General features: G+C 51.3%; 1 pseudogene; it reads left to right on the forward strand.

Moving 5' to 3' along the window:
* Positions 1 to 1,860: 1,860 nt before the first annotated feature.
* On the forward strand, positions 1,861 to 3,371 carry LOC9270971 (uncharacterized; annotated as a pseudogene).
* Positions 3,372 to 16,393: the final 13,022 nt, after the last annotated feature.

Genomic DNA, 16,393 nt, shown 5'->3' on the forward strand with positions numbered 1-16,393 from the left:
TGGTGAATTGCCCACTCTCCGAGCTAGATGGCAAGATCATCCATGGCCGGAGATCCGATCCTACGCTTGTGACGGCGATCCTACCTGGCTAAGCACTAGCGCTGCAGTGATGGCGTTGAGATTCCCAAGTGGATTAATTCCTTTCAAAAAAGAAGTGGATTAATTCGTGGATGAGGATAACCTCTCCAGGCCATTGCCAGCCACCCAGCTATACACCAAGTTATCACATTCGCAATTACACGAACATAGGGCCGTTCGAGGAGCTTTTGAAAGCTATAGCTTTTTTCAGAATTAGAAGTTTCCCAAGCTAATTAACTTCTCATTAGATTCTTAGAAACTATAGTTAAAAATTCATAAAATAAAATAGAAGATAGAAAATGGAATTTCAGTTTTTTTATATTCTCATAAGGTGTCTACCAATCAGTTGCTTCTCATAATTTTAAGCTCCCCAACCAGGTCCTATAGGTTCGGTGCTAGCTTAGCTGTTGATGAGAAAATGCGGCAAAATTTCTTGTACAGATCGGAGGCGCCTTGCCTTCTCGCCGTCCGGCGAGACGAGACGCGATCTCGTCGTTCTCCGGCGAGCTCGGAGTCTTCTCCGAGCGTCCGTGCTGGGGGAAGAAGATGGTGAAGACACCTTCGCAGTTTCAGGCCTTCGAGCTGCCGGCCCAACATAAATGAGCCGGACCGGAACGGTAGCGTGGCCTACTTGAGGCCCATACTGGTTAGGTCGGAACGGATACTGCGGCCTCCGTGCGGCCCAACCAATCTGGGCCGGAAAGGTGATGCGGCCTACGTGTGGCCCATACTATTTGGGTCGCCGAAATGGCTTGTTCGGAACAGTGATTGGGCTGATATGCGGCCCACGTTGATCGATTGGTGCAAGTCGTGACCGTAAAAGGCCCGAGTTGGTACGTGCTGTGCCGTGCAGGCCGTACTTGACCTGTCCTCGGGTTTCGTCGGAAGTTTCACAAAAGTCTTCGTGCAGATTAAGCAAAAGTCGCCGTCTCATCTCCTTCTTCCTCGAAGACTAACGGTGGAAAAGGTTTGAGAAAGCGAAGGCGATAAGTAGGATAGATTCATCGATAGCAACTGAAGTAGTAGGTGTGTGCTCTTATTTAAACACATGACGTTGTTAATCTCAATTTGAATAGTCATAAAAAAATAAAATATGCTAAAAAATTACATCTTTAGTACTGTAAAATACAAATGATATTTTCAAAAAAAATAAGATTAATAGTCAAATGTTTTATCCAAAAGTTTATCATGTTGTATATTTAAAAACGGAGGTAATAGTTACTTTTTTTTATAGGATGTAATAGTAACTTATATCAGGAAGGATGAGGGAAAACAAATGGTTAGCTGGGAAAGTGTATTATTACTAGTAATAATATTAGCTGTGGAAGTGTGAAAGTGTATTATTACCAGGTAATTAAACTGGTCAACAAAGACGAGCTAAGGCTGGGTCGATCGCAATACATGGTTGTATCCTCTTGTTTCCCTCTAGCTAGCTAGGGTCCAAATTCAAATATTTGCAGCAGTTGAAGCTCAATTAGCGAAGATTATAATTTCCACTTCTTTTCCACCAAAATCGTACGAATACTAATTTATGTAGTATGTTGATGTCGACCTTAATTAGCAGTCAAATCGCATATTAATCAACTTCAGGAATTTTGATGCAATAAAGAAATAAACTCTCAATTAAGTACTCCATCTTTTTACAAATAAAAACATTTCTATATTATTTAACAGAGATTAATGTAGATAATAAAAAACTTTGATGCTCTCCTCGTTACATTATTAATAATTAGGAAAAAAATCAACTCATAAAGGTAAAAATCTCATCCACGCCCGGTCCCTGTCCCGGGGGCGACGCGGGCGGCGAACAAGCCGCGTCGTCCCCGCCCTTCTCCTCCCCTCCCCAGCCTCGCCGCCACCCGAGCCGCCGCCGGCAAAGCCGGGCGGCTGCAAGGATGGCGGCGGCGGGACTCTCTCTCCCTCGCTCGCGGCCAAGACGGTCGGGACGTCGGCACGGCACGAGCTCAGGGCATGGCGTCGGCGCCGACCGGCGGCGTCCAGATCCGGTGCCGTGGTGCCCGGATCCGGTCCCCCAACGACGGGCGGCGGCGTCCTGGCAGCTCGGCGGCGAGGTTTGGCGGTGGGTTTGGGCGGCGGCGACCTGGCGTGACCTAGCGGCGACGACCTGACGGGAGACGCTGCCGGAGCTGCCTCCGGTAGCCGAGCACGGCGGCGCAGCCAGACGACGGATGCGGCGGTGGAGGTGCTGCGAGAGCCAGTGGTGACGCCAGCGATGCGGGAGGAGGCAACGACGCCTCTAGCTAGATCTGGCTAGCGGTGGCTGCTGCTGCCGACGGCGGCAGTGACGACGGCGGCGGCTGTGGCGTCATCGACTGCGGCGGCGGGCTGGCGAGGCAGCGGCCGTGGTGGTCGAGGCGTCGTGGAGGCGGTCGTGCGGCCTCGTAGGTGGCGAGGCCTGCCGTGCAGGCGTCGTGGAGGCCGGCAACGTGTGGCTATTGGAGGCCAGCGTCGTGCGGTAGCGGGAGGGCGTCATAGAGACCGACGACATGGAGCTCGCGGGCGGCGACAGCAGGTGCTGGTGGCTGCAGGCTGCGACAGCGGACGGCTTGCGGCGATGGCCGTGGCGACCGTGGACGTGGCTGCCGTGGCGGAGGAGGTGAGGATGGTGATGGAGAGGTGGCTGGGTGTTCGGCAGCAGCGGCTACGGTGGCGGTGACCACGGTCACCGGAGGCATGGTGGCTTCGGACAGCTAGCCGAGGGTGTGGCAGACGGTTGCATCTGGCCGGCGTGGCATCGTTTGGAGGAGGGGTCGGAGACCGGCTTAGCGCAGAGAGGCGCAGCCGATGGCAGCGGAGGCCGGCTCGGCGCGAGAGGCGCGGGCGGCGGAGCTGGAGGCCGGGTTGGCGCGAGAGGCGCGGCCGATGGAGGGAGGCCGGGTTGGCGCGAGAGGCGCGTCCGGTGGAGGAGGCCGGCTTGGCGCAAGAGGCGCAGCTGGCGATGGAGGAGGTGACCTCGGTGTGAGGAGGAGCTGCCGGTGGGTGTAGCGCGGTCTTCGGCGCACGAAGGCTGGCCGGCGGGGGACGCCGGTGCAGGGGTTCCACATGTCGGCAGAGCTTGAGTGGTGGTGGAGCATCGGTGCGTCAGCCGTGGATTCGCAGATGGTGAGCGGCGGGTGAAAACCTAGCCTGGCCTTAGCCGGACCGACAGCGATGGTTAATTCCCCTTCCTGAGGGCGTTGTCGTGCTGTCTCACCCCTCAAGAGTGGTGTAGCGCCCGTTCCGTCGTGGCGCCTAACGGGAAAATTTAAATTCAAAAAAAACTAATTGCGAAATCTGTTTCTTTGCTTGTTGTCAGTCTCCGTGCCAATCCCTGATCTCGAATCCCCGATATATCGTCAAATTCAAATTCCTAATCCAAATCCTTCCCAAATCAAATTCCTCCGCAAAAGTCTATTTTGCCTCCTCCAGGTTTGGTGGGCCGATTTCCTCTCAGCCCATCTCTCTCTTTCTCCCTCCCTCAGCCCTCCTCTCCCTCGCCCCGCACGTGCGTCGCACGCGCGTGCGCGTGAGCCGACGCCAAGCCGAGCGCCATCTCTCTCTCTCCGCTCTCTCGTTCTCTCACTCTCCCACTCCCCTTCTCTCTCTCCCCGGCGAGCCCCGCCCCCGAGTTTTGAATCCCCCGCGCCGTTGCTTCCCGCGCGCGCGCGCCGTGGTGGCTGACCGGCCAGTCGCCGCCGCCGTCAGAGCCTACCGCCCTGTAGCCGCGCCCTTCCAAACCGCCCCCGCCGTCATCGCCGTCGTCACGACCCGGCCCCGCCACCACCGCGCATGCTCCCAAGGATTGGAGGCAGAGCTCCTCTTCCCACTGCCTCGTCGCCCTCTCTCTCCTTCCTTCTTTTCCCAAAGTGGCAAGAGGCAAGTCTCCTTTCCCCCTTCCTTTTCTTCCTTTTTCTCCCCGCCGGCGTCGTCCTCCCTGTCGCCGTTTTGGCCGCGAACGCCGAGCGCCAGCTCGCTCCTTGACCGCCCTAGGTCGGTTTCCAAACAGACATTGCCCTCCTATTAAACCAAGGCGCCCTCTCTTCCTTTCCCTCTCCCATTCTCCCTCGCTCCACCACGCCATTGCCATCCCCTCTGTCTCTCTATCGCCGACCGCCGCCGTCACGTGTGCCGGAGGAGCCGGTGCGCGCTAGGATGCGGAAGGGGACTCCGGGCGCTCGTCTTCTTCCTCTTCCCTGGCCCGAGGCCGGAGAGATCACTCCCGTGCCGTCGGCCTCTCGTCACAGCGCCCCGCCTTGTCTCGGTAGGGCATCTCCCCGTTCTCCCTCCTCGTTCCTCCTCTTCCCCTTAGTTTTCGGTAGAAGCTTGTATAGCCTCCCCGTAGCTAGCTGGCGCCGCCCCGACCGCTGCCGCCGCTCGCTGTGTGCTCCGTCGGAGTATGTGCAATGTATCACTCTTTGAATTGATTAAAGCTTGGCACCCGGCCAACAACTTTCAAACGGCCACCCGGGCCTGGCTGATCCCATCAGCCGCAGATTTTACAAACATCGATCCCATTCCACAACAGCAATTTCACAAAGCAGTAGTCAAACAAAAACTACGCTAGGAATCACCTCACATCCGCCCATGACCGCGGGCACGGCTGTTCGAACAGTTTAGTAACTTCTGCAGAGGGGGTACACTTTACCCACACGACATTATTATCCCGGATCACCCAGCCCGTGCAGAACGGCCACGTCTGGAGACCTTGAGGCTTTCATGACAAGGCATTTCGAAAGCCGACACAGGTTCACCATATGCCAACGAGAGGGGTCCCAGACCGACATCAGGTTAGGTCCCAGACCATACTGTGCCAGGAAGCCCGGGGGTTCTCCCCGGCACTACCCCGTTGAATCCACATGTCTCTTGGCATCATGGTTCCCCCGATAATCTAATTACTCAGCCAGGGGTGTCCCATTCCACCCATGTGGTCGCACTTGTCTTATGTTTGGATGAAATTCCAAGGAAACGGTCCTTAAGTGCAAGAGCGGGAAACCGTACTCCCGGTACGTCCTCCGGTCTGCGGTTTTGGAAATTCATTTAGTTTGCAAGCACCGACCCAGGTGTCGGGTTTTCCAAATCTTTTGTAAAACCCCAAGTTTTACCCATCATTGGATATTTTAAATTTGAAGGGAAGTGTTCCGATGCTCGAGCCCGAAGGCCCATGCATCGAAGCACAACAGTCGACAAAGGAGGTCTAAGTGTTCAATAATTCAAGGAGGGTAATTGCAGCAATTAGGATTGGGGCCGGCAGGCTATCTCGCAAGCCGCGGCCGAAATACTTGTGTTAAACCTATTCATGCAATATTTGCGAAAAAGAAATACTTAGATTTAAATTATAGGTGCAAGATGATCAAAGGTGACTTGCCTTGCTCGAGATCTTGAGCTTGATCCTCGAAATCCTCGCACTGCAGGTCTTCGGGCTCCGAAACTACACGCGAAACGGGACAACTCAACAAACGGCGAAAATAAAGCCCTATTATTGACCTCTAAACGTGCCTTTAAACAGATCTCGAGATTTGAGGAATTTTGGAAGTTGAACGGAGTCAAACGGACATACGGTTGAGAAGATATTGAATTTCTAAGATTATTGGATTTTTGGTCTAAAGGAAAAATGATTTAATTAAACCCTTTTGAAAAAGAGAAAAGAGGGAGGGGAAACAGACTTTCCTCGGGCAGCTAGGGCGCGGCCCGAGAGAAAGGGGCGGCTCGGCCGAGCTTAATGGGCCGACCGGCCCAAGAAGGCGGCCCAAGGCACGCGCGGGAGGGGAGGAGAGAGGGAGCCGGTGGGCCGGGCTCACCTCGCGTGGTCCCGAGTGGGACCCGCTTGTCGGTGACACAGTTCACCGTGCGGAGGGAGCACGCAGCGCGCACTAGGGTTTGGGGGAGGGACGCGGTGCACGCGCGCGACTCGCGGTGGGTGCGGTTGCGGCGGGCCCACGCGCAGCCTCACGGCTCGCGGTGGACCGCGTGCACGAGCGGGGCGGAGGGGAGCGGCGGACCGGGGTCAGCTTGACCCGGTCACGGCCGAGGTGGCGCCGACGTGGCGCCTACGTGGCTGCCACGCGGGTCGGCGGGAGGAAGACGACGACGTTGGCCGGAACGGACGGCGGATGGCGGCGGCGATCGGCGGGGCGATCTACAGCGATGCAGGCAAGGGCGAGCGCACCGGGAGGTTGCACGGGACGAGGGGAGACGAGCCAACGGCTCGGATTCGCCGGAGGGGGCTCGACGGCGGTGGATTGTGGCGGCGGCAACCGGCGGCGAGGGAAGGGGGAAACAGCGACGGCGCGACGGGAGATCGATTCGGGCGAGCTAGAGCATCTACGCGACTCCGGGAATCCGTTTCTAGCGTCGGATTGGACGAAGACACTACGAGAGAGGCCAGCAACGTGCGGGTGCTACGGAGCACGGGCGGTGACGGCGGCGAGCACACAGCGAGCGGCGGCAGCGGTCGGGGCGGCGCCAGCTAGCTACGGGGAGGCTATACAAGCTTCTACCGAAAACTAAGGGGAAGAGGAGGAACGAGGAGGGAGAACGGGGAGATGCCCTACCGAGACGAAACGGGGTGCTGTGACGAGAGGCCGACAGCACGGGAGTGATCTCTCCGGCCTCGGGCCGGGGAAGAGGAAGAAGACGAGCGCCCGGAGTCCCCTTCCGCGTCCTAGCGCGCACCGGCTCCTCCGGCACACGTGATGGCGGCGGTCGGCGATAGAGATCAGGGATTTGGATTCGCAATTTGAATTTGACGATAGATCGGGGATTCGAGATCAGGGATTGGCACGGAGACTGACAACAAGCAAAGAAACAGATTTCGCAATTAGTTTTTTTTGAATTTAAATTTTCCCGCTAGGCGCCACGACGGAACGGGCGCTACAGACCAACCCCATAACAAGAATCTCGACCCCGAGATTCAGCACATAAGGGAGCAGCTCCGGAAACTCGGCGCGGAGATGATCTTCTCGTTCCCAGGTTGCTTCATCTTCGGAATGGTTGCTCCACTGAACCTTGTAGAACTTGATGGTCTTTGGTCGAGTCTGACGTTCTGCCTCTTCAAGAACTCTGATCGGTCTTTCTTTGTAGGTCAGATTCTTTTCCAGCTCGATATTGCCTAGGGGAACTTGTTCTTCTGGAACACGAAGATATTTCTTCAACTGAGACACGTGAAACACATTGTGCACATCTGCGAGACCTTCAGGTAACTCAAGCTGATAAGCTACTTCGCCACGTCTGGCGGTTATGAGGTAGGGGCCGATGTAGTGGGGTGCTAACTTGCCGGACATCCCAAACCTCCTCATACCGCGGAGAGGTGATACCCGTAGGTACACATGATCTCCTTTCTCGAACTCAAGATCACGCCTCCGATTGTCAGCATAATTCTTCTGTCGGTTCGGAGCTGTCTTCAAGCGTTCTCGGATCAATTTAACTTGTTCTTCTGCTGCCTTGAGTACATCAGGACCGAACACCAGTGCTTCGCCAACCTCATTCAGCACAAGGGAGTGCGGCACTTTCTTCCGAACATTGCCTCATTCGGCGACATCTGAATGCTGGCCTGATAACTGTTGTTGTATGAGAACTCAGCATACGGCAAACAACGATCCCAAGTGCCTTCGAAATCCAGGGCACACGCACGAAGCATGTCTTCTAGAGTCTGATTTACTCTTTCTGTCTGACCATCGGTCTACGGATGGTAAGCTGTACTGAAATTTAAATCGGTTCCGAGAGCTTCATGCAACTACTTCCAGAACCTTGAGGTGAACTGAGTGCCTCGATCTGACACAATCTTCTTGGGACAACCAAATCTACATACGACATGGGTCATGTAGAGTCCTGCCAATTTCTTTCCATCAAAGGTAGTTTTCACTGGCACGAAATGAGCTGATTTCGTGAGTCGATCCACGATTACCCAGATGGAGTCATACCCGCTAGGGGTTCTTGGCAAACCGGTGATGAAATCCATTCCGATCTCTTCCCATTTCCACTCGGGAATCGGTAGGGGTTGCAGCAGACCAGCTGGCCTCTGATGCTCTGCTTTGACTCTCTGGCAAATGTCACAAAGGGCCACATATTCCGCGACATCTCGCTTCATTCCAGCCCACCAGAAATATGCCTTGATATCCTGGTACATCTTCGTACTTCCCGGATGGATGGAGTAGGCGGACTCATGAGCTTCCTTTAAAATGAGGTCCCTTAACTCCTTCTTGGCCGGTATATAGATGCGTGGACCGCACCAAACTGTGCCTTGATCGTCTATGGAGAAATCGGTGTACTTCTTCTCCTGTATTCTTTTTATTAACTCTTTTATCCCTTCATCATCTTTCTGGCCATATTTGAGCTGCATTGCAATAGGTCTTGCGACTTAGTGCATTAGCGACCACATTAGCTTTACCGGGATGGTAATGAATTCCAAGATCGTAATCCTTGATTAGTTCCAACCATCTTCTCTGCCTCATATTTAACTCGGTCTGAGTGAAGATGTACTTAAGACTTTTATGATCGGTGTATACTTCACATCTGTTCCCGATTAAATAGTGCCGCCAGATCTTAAGAGCATGAACCACGGCTGCTAACTCAAGTCATGGGTAGGATAGTTGACTTCATGAGGCATAAGCTGCCTAGATGCATAGGCCACAACCCTTCGCTCTTGCATTAGGACACATCCCAAGCCTTGTCTTGATGCATCACAGAAGATTTTGAAATCCTTTCGTATATCTGGCAAGGTGAGAACTGGGGCAATGGCAACCTTTTCTTCATTTCCTGAAAGCTGTCTTCACTGGCTGTTGACCATTCAAACTTCTTTTCCCTTTTTAACAACTCGGTCATAGGTCTGGCTAGCTTAGAGAACCCTTCGATGAATCTTCGATAATATCCAGCTAGGCCAAGGAAACTGCGGATCTCTGACACATTCTTGGGCGGATTCCAAGCAAGTACGGCTTCAACCTTGCTGGGGTCTACTTCGACACTATTGGAGGAGATCACGTGTCCAAGAAATGCTACTCGGTCCAACCAGAATTCGCATTTCGAGAACTTAGCGAATAGTTGATGATCCCTGAGCTTTTCCATTATCAGTCTCAGGTGTTCAGCATGTTCTTCCTCATTCTTGGAGTATATCAGGATGTCATCGATGAATACCACAACAAACTGGTCCAGGTATTCCATGAAGACCTTGTTCATCAGGTTCAAGAAGAATGCTGGAGCATTGGTGAGTCCGAAAGACATCACTGTGAACTCATACAGACCATAGCGCGTTGAGAAAGCGGTCTTCGGGATATCTTCAGATCCGATTTTCAACTGGTGGTAACCTGATCTTAGGTCAATTTTAGAGAAAACTTTTGCTCCTTCAAGTTGATCGAACAGATCGTCAATCCGTGGCAGCAGGTACTTGTTTTTTATAGTTACTTCATTCAGGGCTCTATAGTCAATTATAGGGATGAAAACGGAGCGGATAGTTTCCGTCCGCTCCGGACAAAAACGGATACGGATACCTTTCAGATCGGATAATTCTCGGATAGTTCGGATACGGATACGAATACGGATATTTTCTCCCGGATACGAATACGAATATGGTACCAGGGTTTCAGTCGGATACGGATAATAATTCGGATATCCGGTGAACAGTGCTATTCGGATATCCGCAGGACCCATGAGACATACCCCATTTCTTTCTAACTCTATAACCTTCAATATACCTTTATAGATTTTAATAGTAGTTTATCTCTTAACACTAGTCCATACTATTAATATTATTTAAATTTTAAAAAATATTTATAAATTATACCTCATTTTATATAAAATGAGCTAATTATATATGTTGATATTTGTTTCCATTAGAAGTTGAGTTGGTTTTCGTGTTCCGAGAAAAATTTGTTTCTGTATTCGTGTCCGATCATATTCGATTCTTATTCGTATTCGAGATAATCCGTATTTGTTTCCGTATTCGAGCTATCCGTATTCGTTTTCGTATCCGGTAAAAAATATGAAAACGAATATGGTATGAGCATTATCCGTCCGTATCCGCTCCGTTTTCATCCCTAGTCAATTACCATTCTCTCAGAGCCATCCTTTTTCTTAACCAGAAGCACTGGAGCTCCCCAAGGGGATGAGCTAGGTCGCACATAACCTTTACTCTCCAATTCTGCCTTTTGACTTCTGCTAATTCATTAGCTGCCATTCGGTAGGGTCTTTTTGCAATTGGTGCGGTGCCTGGTGCCAGTTCTATGGCGAACTCAATCTCTCGGTCTGGTGGCATACCCGTTAATTCTTCTGGAAATACGTCGGGATATTCACAGACTATGGGCACTGATTCCAAGGGAATGGCTTGCAAACTTGTTAGGATAGACCGACTTGCGGTAAGGGTGTTAGGGGTAAAGCGAACTTGCTTTCCTCCAGGTCCTTGCAAAGTGATGGACCTTTCGGCACAATCTATCTGTCCTTTGTGCTTAGCCAACCAATCCATCCCTAGGATGATGTTCAAGCTTTGCGAGTCTAGGACTATCGATTTGGCTAGGAAGTCAACTTCCTCAATTCTAAGGTTAACTTCCGGGCATATTTTAGTTGCCCTTATTTCCCTTCCAGGGGAATGTACTATCATTGGTACTCGCAAATTTTGGGTTTTCCAACCATTTCTTTTCACAAAAGCTTGCGATATGAAAGAATGGGAAGCTCCTGAATCAAACAGAACTATTGCGGGTACGGAGTTGACGAGAACATACCCATCACAACGTCTGGAGCATCCTGAGCGGTCTCAGCTTGAATGTGGTTCACCCGGCCTCGACCGAAGTTGTTGGAAGCACGAGAAACTTGTCCACTTGCCTGAGAGTTAGGACGAGACTGAGCTGCTGCTGGAGTAGGAGTTCTGGCAGTGCTGCCATTAGCATGCCCTGAGTTGGTGTTGGTAGGATTCTGAGGGCACTGTATGGCATAGTGACCCATCTTGTCGCACCGGAAACACTGTACGGCTGACAGTCCTGCTGGTGACTTGAAAGAGGTAACACTGTTTGGCGCAGTATTGCCACTTGGGGTACGCTGCTGCGGCTGAGGTGCCGAACGGTTCATCTGAGGACGAGGGGCATAGCCTGGCTGGCGGTTAGCCTGAGTGACCGACTGGTGATACTGCATCGGCTGACCAAGGCGAGGGCGAGGTGCGCCTCGGGAAGAATTCCCCTGATGGTTAGACTTGCGTTTCTCATATTCTTTGGTAGCCTCTTTTCTGGCATCCTCAAGTAGAAGTGCCTTGTTGATCATGTGCTGAAAAGTGGGGAAGTCATGAGCAAGCAACTGGAGTCTCATTCCAACTGCAATTCCCTTTAAGAACTTCCTGATCTTCTTCTTATCGGTGTCCACTTCTTCAGGGGCATATCGAGCCAACTTGTTGAACTCACTTAAGTACTCATTGACACTGTTGTTGCCTTGGTTAAGCCTGTTAAATTCCTCTTTCTTCATATCAATGGTGCTTTCAGGCACATGAGCTGCACGGAAAGCCGTAGTAAACTCATCCCAAGCAATGTTAGTGGGGTCAGGATGAGCGTTGTAGTAGTTTTCCCACCAATCAGCGGCAGGTCCTCTTAGCTGGTGAGAGGCATAGAGCGTCTTCTCAACAGGAGTACACTGCACTAAGTTAAGTTTTCTCTCAACATCCTTCAGCCAATCGTCAGCCTCAACGGGCTCGACGGTCTGAGAGAACTCTAGCAGACGAGACCTCAGAAAGTCTGTCAGCTTGGATCTATTGTTGCCCATGTGGGGGTGGCCATTTCCATGCGCATTATGCTGAAAGCCGGCTATGGCTGTGGCTAATCCTTGCAAGATTTGTGTCTGAACTGCCATCAAGTGCTGCATGTTGTTTTCAACATGGGGTGGGGAAGGAATGCGTTCTTCTCCAGAATTGTGACTAGCAGTGCGGTGAGAGCGGTGAGACTGTTCCACTTCTGCATTACGGGAAACTGTGCGATGCGAGCGGTTGCTACGGTGGGGTTGCTCAACTTCTGCATTGCGGGAAGCAGTACGGTGCAAACGGTTGCTGTGGTGAGACTGCTCATTAGCTGATTCATGATTTGCTTCTGGCTCAACTCTTCCTTCCTCAAAACCGAAGCGGGCTGGTGCACGGGCAGCACGGCGGGGACGGCTAGCCATCTAAACTCCCAGAAGAGGGCGAGGTAAGAATCAGATAAGCACTTAAGGAAGACAAGAAGCAAAATAATAACTCAGATACCACACACTAGGCATAAACTGGATTTCTCAAATCATACAACGGGTGTGGACAAGTCACAGAGCTACGCCGAGCTTGACTATACGCACACCACCTAGGAGAACTAGACTACCAAACAACTCCCACATCAAACACACGCACGCACTACCTCACCACGACTCCAAAAGAGTTGGCGGCGGAACAAAAAGGCCTATCACACGGACGGCTGCTGAAGACTGCCTCCTCTACTCCTCGCCTGCCTGGCTGCCTCCTGTAGTCGGCTCCTCAGTCGAAGAAACATACATCGGCGCACGCGAAGGGACCGGCAGAACCTGTCGAGGGCCGGCAGCGGCACGGGCTGCTGGCGGTGGGGGAGCTGGGTAGTCGAAGCGGAACACAGTGGGAGAACCAACAACACGCTTCCGCGCAGTGCGGATAAAGCGTGGGCCACGGCGGGAGGAAGCGACTGGGGTGTGACCAGGAGTGTAGGAAAGGCTAACTGGGTGAGGGTAGGGAGAGTACACTGGAGAGTACGGCGCACGCGAGCTGGGGGAGCGCGGCCCACTAGGAGTGCGAGCGGAGCCGCGGGAGCTGTGGGAAGACAGGTGGCTGGCGTGGCAAAGGCGACCGGAGTCCCAAGAGGTAGTGTCAACTGAGGTGACACCCTCCTCGCCCAGGCGGGCCTCGAGTGCAGCGTAGCGGCGTGCAAGGGAGCGGTAAGCCTCAAGGAGTAGGTCGTGCTAAGTGGCCTGAGCCTCTGAAAGCTCAACCATGCGAGTCAGCACAGGCTGAGACTCGCTATACAGGCAAGGGTACCTAGCGTCAGTGCAGCTAGAAGGAAGGCATGGGAGCTGCTGGAAGGTAGAGCCCCCGAGGCGGTGGCTGTAATCGTGGGCCAAGCGACGAAGTGCAGTCCAGGAGTCCTGGTACGCGATCTGGAGAGTGGGCCTGGCCACAGTGAAGTGGTGTGGGCGAAGGCCAGCCCCGTGTATACCTCCACGAGGGTAAAGGTACACCGAAAGCTCACAACGAGGGGGAACACGATCCACAGAGTACCCTGTGTACTCGGGACACGAGAAGCCAAGGAAGCGGGCGAGTTCACGAAGCTGAGCGACGTGGTGACCCTCACCAAAACCGTGGGAACTGAAGCTGGCATTCACTGCCATCTACAATTTTGAAAGAGGGAGAAAAGATCAGTAACCATTTTAGCAATAAACTACTGAAAATAAAGAAAGCAAAAAGAAGCCTTAGCTTTTCGTAAGTAGTTTTTGAACTTAGTATCCTTAGGGTCGTCCTAAACGTCGGGTTTCGCCCTAGGGCCAAACCTGTGCTCTGATACCATCTCTTGTCACGCCCCGAACGGAACTAGCCCGTGACGCACCAAATTAACCTGTTAATCGATACCAGTCCCAGGAAACAGTGTTGGTATCACAGGAAGATAGAATATCACAGCAACAGAGGTCTCTTTATTACAGAGTAGGAGTACAGTCATGTTGGGCTGCGGACAGATCCCGAGCTCACAACTGCATTACAAAAGGGAAAGCGGAAGCCAAGACTTGGACCAATCATCACAGGCGCGACTTGGGAACTAGACCGAAACCCTAAAACTCATCGTAGCCGACTTGCTCCTGGAAGAACTCCTCGTCAGCGGGATCCACTTCATCTTCTTCAGCAACTGGGGGGGGATTATTTATATAGAGCAAGGGTGAGTACAGAAATGCCTTGTCATGAAAGCCTCAAGGTCTCCAGACGTGGCCGTTCTGCACGGGCTGGGTGATCCGGGATAGTAATGTCGTGTGGGTAAAGTGTACCCCCTCTGCAGAGGTTACTAAACTGTTCGAACAGCCGTGCCCGCGGTCATGGGCGGATGTGAGGTGATTCCTAGCGTAGTTTTTGTTTGACTACTGCTTTGTGAAATTGCTATTGTGGAATGGGATCGATGTCTGTAAAATCTGCGGCTGATGGGATCAGCCAGGCCCGGGTGGCCGTTTGAAAGTTGTTGGCCGGGTGCCAACCTTGAATCAATTCAAAGATTGATACATTGCACATACTCCGACCGGACAAGACGCACTACCTCATCCGTGTCGTTTGAGAAGCACTCACTTAGTTGTTTCAAAAAGGAATTTAAATAAAATCAATTGCAAAAACAACAGCCTTTCCTTTGAAGCCTGCATTAAACACTTAATTCCTATAGCTTGCTGAGTACTCCTGTACTCACCCTTGCTCTATATAAATAATCCCCCCCCAGTTGCTGAAGAAGATGAAGTGGATCCCGCTGACGAGGAGTTCTTCCAGGAGCAAGTCGGCTACGATGAGTTTTAGGGTTTCGGTCTAGTTCCCAAGTCGCGCTTGTGATGATTGGTCCAAGTCTTGGCTTCCGCTTTCCCTTTTGTAATGCAGTTGTGAGCTCGAGATCTGTCCACAGCCCAACATGACTGTACTCCTACTCTGTAATAAAGAGACCTCTGTTGATGTGATATTCTGTCTTCCTGTGATACCAGCACTGTTTTCTGGGACTGGTATCGATTAACAGGTTAATTTGGAGCGTCACGGGCTAGTTCCGTTCAGGGCTAGTTCGGGGCGTGACAAGTGGTTGCCGGGCGAAAGCCCAGTCTTGGCTCCTTGAGCCCCGACGGACGGCGGCAACGGTTTTCCGTCGCTTCTCTTGTTGAAGACGTCGTTTTGGCATCCCCTAGGGGGCGATCTCGTCTGTGTTCCTTTGTTGGTCTAGCGGCGGTCGGTCACGCTTAGCGGCGGCCGATTCGGTGCTAGCCTTCTCCCGGGTTGTGTGTTGGCGCTGTCGGTGTGTGGGTGGTGGTATATTTTTCTTTTTCCTGGTTACGATCCTTTAGGGTTGTAATCTTGTAATTTTTTCCTGCTCTATCAATAGAACTTCGCACCGTCTCGTGCGAGTCATTCAAAAAAAAATAAGTAGGAAAAAGAATTAATCGGAGATGATTGATATGACAGAGATTATGACAGATAATACTACGAAATGTTTATATTTGTGAAAAAAACAAACATCTTAAATACTTAATAATTATATTTGTGGACATAGAAATTACCATTTTCTATGAGCCGGCCAGCTGGCGCTTACACATTCAACAGTTCACTTGATCATACCAGCAGTCTCCTAAAATGAGACAAAAACCGACAGTGCCAAAATTGTGACAGCCGGCATTATTACTTAAGTACTGCTACTGATCATTACACTATGCAAATTTCCTACTTAACCGCTACTTCCTCCGTTTCACAGTATAAGTCATTCTAGTATTTTCCACATTCATATTGATGCTAATGAATCTAGATAGATATATATATCTAGATTTATCAGTATAAATATAAATGTGAAAAATGCTAAAATGACTTACATTGTGAAACGGAGGGAATACTAGTTAACTTCACAATGTTGTCCTAATTAACTCTTCCTTATTAGCTGTCTTGAATTGGATCAGATCTGAGCGATGTGTGTGTGAATGTGATGCCAGCTAAACCGGTCGATGAATCGATCAAGGCCGGCCGTACTGACGGCGAACGGATCAAACGGAACAGGCATGTGAAGCCGTCAGATCTTGCCCATGACGTACATGAACACACGTACGTATGGTGCACGAGGGCTCTTCTTTTAAAGCTATGGCTCTTCTCTGCTCGTTAATTAAGCAATCGAAGTAATCAACTTGGGTTAATTAATTTAAGTTACACAGCTTCGTAACCTGAAGAACACTTGTAATTATCCTTATCATCAGGCGACACCGTCCCGACATGTAGTACAAGCCGTGAGGAGGCATTTACTTGATTACGCCGACATTAGATCTGGATTAGTGTACGTGCGTCTATTGAAAATTTGATGAACGGATCAGAGAAGTTTTTTTAAATTTAATTGTTGTTAGGAGTTAGGACTAATTAAATTGATTGATTAATTAATTAATTAGTGGGTGCTAGGCGATGGACGTGCGTGCAATGCAGATGGTGGCAGCTAGGCAGCTGGGCTTGCTTGCTCGATCAGATCGTTGTCTCTAATTTCGAATAGATGGATTCCCTTGCCACACCGTGGTGTGACAGCTAATGGCCATTCTGTTGTCTTCATGATTTGTTAATTGCAAGTTTGTGTGCTTATGTTCTTGCTTACTTAAC

The sequence above is a fragment of the Oryza sativa genome, chromosome 7, assembly GCF_034140825.1.
Source record: "Oryza sativa Japonica Group chromosome 7, ASM3414082v1".
Classification (NCBI taxonomy): Eukaryota; Viridiplantae; Streptophyta; class Magnoliopsida; order Poales; family Poaceae; genus Oryza; species Oryza sativa.